Below are 5,000 nucleotides of genomic sequence, written 5' to 3'. Positions count from 1 at the left end.
TTTGTATAAAGCTTTAAAAAAAAATTAAAAAAGAGGGGCGGAGCTTCTGCCTGCTCATGCGGGAGATTCTGCCGGCAGATGCTGCTGTGATGAAACGCCATATGGATTATCAAGCATTATTACATGGTTTAGTTGAATACTCGATTCTGATTGGTCGATTCTGAACACGTGACACGTTGTTAATCCAGAAGGGAAGACCGCTGTCAAGGATTTATTGACCGTTGTTAAGGACGCTCACATCTGCACAAAGAAGTCCGGTCGATTTCACTGAATACAGTTTGGCTGAAAAGTGACAAGACAAGAGGGAAAAGAAAACAGCGGAGAAGTAATGGGGCAGAAACCCTCCTTTTTACGCAGCGGTCCAGACATAGACATCAGGCGGCGACACATATTCAGTGTTCAGTTCCTTTGGCATCAGGGCAGGGGTATCTAGATCCTTCCCAAGGTTAATGTAAACACAGACCATCAGGGCGGACTGGGACTCAAATTCAGCCCCGGAAACTGACCCAGTCCGGCCACAGGAAATGTCACGGGGGGGGGGGGGGGGGGCATCAGAAAAAGAAATACAGTACTATTAGTTATTACTTCTCAGCTGTTTATTAGGCTGCATTTAAGCAGTTCAAGAAATAATATAAAAGAAATAAACAAGATTGTCTGAGGCGGTTTGTGAACCTAATGTTGGGGGATCAGCAGTTTCTTTAGGTTGCTTTTTTCTGCTCTCTGTCGATGACCAAGTCATTGTCGAGGGACATGAGGACGTCTTTTTCTGTTGACATAAGCATGAACGCTTCCAGGTGTTCTTGTGACTGTGTGCTCCTTATTCGGCTTTTGATGTGCTTGAGTACAGAGACACTTCTCTCACAAGCTACCTGTGTCCCAGGCAGAGTGAGGAGACGAGTGTATCCTAAACCAAGGAGCTGGTAGGCTTCTGTGAAGAGGTTGGAGCGTTTCAGAAGTCGGTAGCAACATATTGAGCTTCTGTCTCTTCTTCCTCACAACCAGAGCAAATTCTTACTCTGTACTCTTCAAGTGCAGACATTTGAAGCCGTGGCCACTGGGCTGCCAGACACTTCAACTCAGACTGCACATGTGCAGCAGTCGCCCTGCTGTCAAACCTAAGCAAGCATTTGCTTAGATCTTGAAAAGTAGAGTCAGGCAGAGCTTCTGCTGAACACACGTGAGGAAAGTTTCTTGGATCAAGGACGGCCATGAGCATACAGAGTGCCGTGGGTCATGAAGCGTCGTTTGATACTGTCTGTGACAGTATCCAGTGCCTGGTTATAGACCTCTACTTCATAGGCACTGCTTGCATCTATCAATCCCTCATCGCTTGCCATTTGGCCAGCCATCATCTTCCTGTTCCTGTTCCTCTTCAGTGGAAGGGTTGTTTCCAACTCAAGCTCACAGTCCTCTTCGGCCTCCAGTTTTGCATTTGCCCACTCAACAAAAGTATCAGCAGCTGTCTTCACTGTCATGAAATCTCTTGTCATGTTCATCAGTGCATGTTGAGTGCCCTGAACCATCCTGTGGGCAGACAGGAGATCTAGTCCACATGTCTGCAAGCATTTTGAAAGAGGTGTTGTCACTTCAAACATCCGAAGGAAAGGCTGGGCACCGTCTCGTACCTCAGGAGCGCCTCTAGGCATCCTCTCGCTCTGACACGCACTGCACTTTTCAAATGGGCCTGACTTTGAAATTCACTTAGTGTCATGAAGACATCAATGTACAGAGCCGGGTCTGGCTTTCCAAATGAGCCAAAGGTCTTCTTCAAGGCTACATCTTCAGCCCACCACCGTGTCTCTCCAATAGGGGAGAGAAACATCAGCAACCTCTTTTGCAATGGCCTCCTGGATTAGCCTCTGCACTGTGGAAAGGACGTTGTTTACAGTTGTTTTGGACAGGAATGTTACAGCAGAACCTCTAGTCTGTGAGTGTGACTGCTGCATCTTCTTACTTTTTTCTGTGAGATGTTCTTTCAGACACACATCATATTTTCCAAGAAGAATGATGAGCTCTAGAAACTTCCCATGGTCAATGTTGTCATCATCTAGTGTATGCTGCCTCATATTCCTTCCCTCTGTAGAGAGGACCTCTTTCCTACGCATTGACTACATCTACCACACGTTCCAACACCTGCCGTTTCTTCCTCACCTGATCTCTGTGGGCCACTACTTGTGATCCAGGTCGTAGGCTGGCTATGTCTGATTTGGATGCCCTCAAAAAGTATGGGCGTTCTATGCATGATGGTCCTTTCGTGTTCCTCTACTCTCTGACTGATATGGTTCCAAATGCTACACATACTGCACAATACAATGTGTGGTTCTCTTCACAGTATGTGAGCCATTTTCTATCTGTGCCGTTCATGCGTTTAAACAGTCTTTGTACTGTCAAATATTTAGTTTTGGTCTGAGGGTGATAGGGATAAAAACTATTGAGTAGAGATGTCCAGATCCGATCACGTGATCGGGGATCGGAGCCGATCACGTGATTTTCAAAAGATCGGAATCGGGAGAAATAAATCGGGGATCGGGAATATCTTTTTTTTTTTTTTTTTTTTTAATAAAATATTTTAATTATTTTATTTAATGTTACAAAACAAAAATGACCATGTTCACCTCTTCAAGTCATCCGGAGGCCTTAGTTTTGGTTTAAAATGACACAACATCATGTATGTGTTGCTTCTTTTGGGCTTGTTTTCATAGAGTTGCTTATTTCTCTCAAATCTGGCAACAGAGTGGGCGCAGTGTCTAATAGTAGCAGTAAGCTAACGAGAGGCTACGTTCAGCTGGTGCCTCGGGAGTCGGGACAGAGAAAATGTCAGGAGTTTGGAAGTATTATAAAATTGAAAGCGAAGGCAGTGTAACAGCCAGATGCAATGTTTGCAAGGCGGAGGTTCCGCGTGGTGGAAAGAACAGAGCTACGTTCAACACGACCAATCTAATACGCCACCTGAGAAACAAACACCAACAACAACACGAGGAGTACACAGCGGCCACTCAGGTAACGGCACTGAGACAACCGACACTTTCAGAGACTTTTAAAAGGAAAGAGAAAGCTGCCCCAGAACAGTGAAAAGGCCAAAAAAACAACAGCCAAGATAGCTGAATTCATCGCGTTGGATGACCAGCCGTTATCTGTGGTGGAGAACGGGACAACTTGAATGCTTTTCTCCTTTTTTTTCTCTTAATGCATTGCATAAAGATCGGATCGGGAAAAATCAGTATCGGCAGATTGTCAAAATCAAATGATCGGAATCGGATCGGGAGCAAAAAAAGATGATCGGGACATCCCTACTATTGAGACTGTGATTGTCGGAATTTGGGCGTTGAAAATCCCTCAGGCTTGAGCTGCCGTGTGAGTGGCTGTCATCCTCAGTCCCTTGTTCCATCCTCAACCTAGACAATTATAAATTCATGTTCAAAATAATGTTAATTATTTTTATAATACTATACTACTTGAATTAATACTTAATAAATGTTGACAAGTAATACACTTTTGTTTGATCTATACATTTTTTAATATTAGATATTACACCTACTCTCATGTAACAATTGTTTTATTAGTTTTATTGCTTTCATGAGCAACACACTAACTGGAAACACTAGGTTGAATATACATGTCTTCTCTAGAGTACTTACCACCTCTTGCTCTTGCCCTGCTCTTGTATGTGCCAGTTGAGCTGCTTCTTCCCCCAGCTCCACTCTCTGTCCCTCATCATGAACGCAGGAGGCTGGCTGCATATCTCAACTCAGACCCTCATCATCCTCTTCATCATCTTGCACTTGCTCTAAGCTGCTGCTGATAGTGCTTGTAGCAGCGCTGCCAAAAAGGTCTGTCAATTTGCGACCGGCCGTTCTGTGGTTCTCCAGATTCTCCAGATGGCCAGTCCGCGCCTGCCGACCATATTACGTCGGGCATTGTTTCTGATAGCAACTTTCTGATGGTGCTGTGGGTCCACATTTCAGATATTACGTCATATCGGACGCAAATCTGGATCAGCTCCTCTGTTTTTAGAGATGTGGGTACGGAGGAAAAGAGAGAGGGGTTTATTTTCTGACACTTTGGGAGTCTCCTGACACACCGGGGACACACTGGGGACACACCGGGGACACACTGGGGACACACCGGGGACACACCTGGGACACACCGGGGACACACCGGGGACACACCGGGGACACACCGGGGACACACCTGGGACACACCGGGGACACACCGGGGACACACACCGGGGACACACCGGGGACACACCGGGGACACACGGGGGACACACCGGGGACACACCGGGGACACACCTGGGACACACCGGGGACACACCGGGGACACACCTGGGAGACACACCGGGGACACACACCGGGGACACACCGGGGACACACCGGGGACACACGGGGGACACACCGGGGACACACCGGGGACACACCTGGGACACACCGGGGACACACCGGGGACACACCGGGGACACACCTGGGACACACCGGGGACACACCGGGGACACACCTGGGAGACACACCGGGACACACCTGGGACACGCCGGGAACACGCCGGGGACACGCCGGGGACACACCGGGGACACACCGGGGACACACCGGGACACACACCGGGGACACACACCGGGGACACACCTGGGACACGCCGGGAACACACCGGGGACACGCCGGGGACACACCGGGGGACACACCGTGGACACACACTGGGGACACACACCGGGGACACACACCGGGGACACATGGTGATGTAGAAAAGACATCAAAAAGTGCATTTTGCATGATAGGTCCCCTTTAATGTCTCCATAATGTGTGTGTGTGTTATTTCTGTGTGTGTGTGTGTGTGTGTTATTTCTGTGTGTGTGTGTGTGTGTGTTATTTATGTGTGTGTGTGTGTTATTTCTCTGTGTGTGTGTGTATGTGTGTGTGTATGTGTGTGTGTGTGTGTGTTATTTATGTGTGTGTGTGTGTGTGTGTGTGTTATTTCGGTGTGAGGAGGCCTGTCACTCAGCACACAGA

The sequence above is a fragment of the Trematomus bernacchii genome, unplaced genomic scaffold, assembly GCF_902827165.1.
Source record: "Trematomus bernacchii unplaced genomic scaffold, fTreBer1.1, whole genome shotgun sequence".
NCBI lineage: Eukaryota > Metazoa > Chordata > Actinopteri > Perciformes > Nototheniidae > Trematomus > Trematomus bernacchii.
This window is presented reverse-complemented; position numbering follows the sequence as displayed.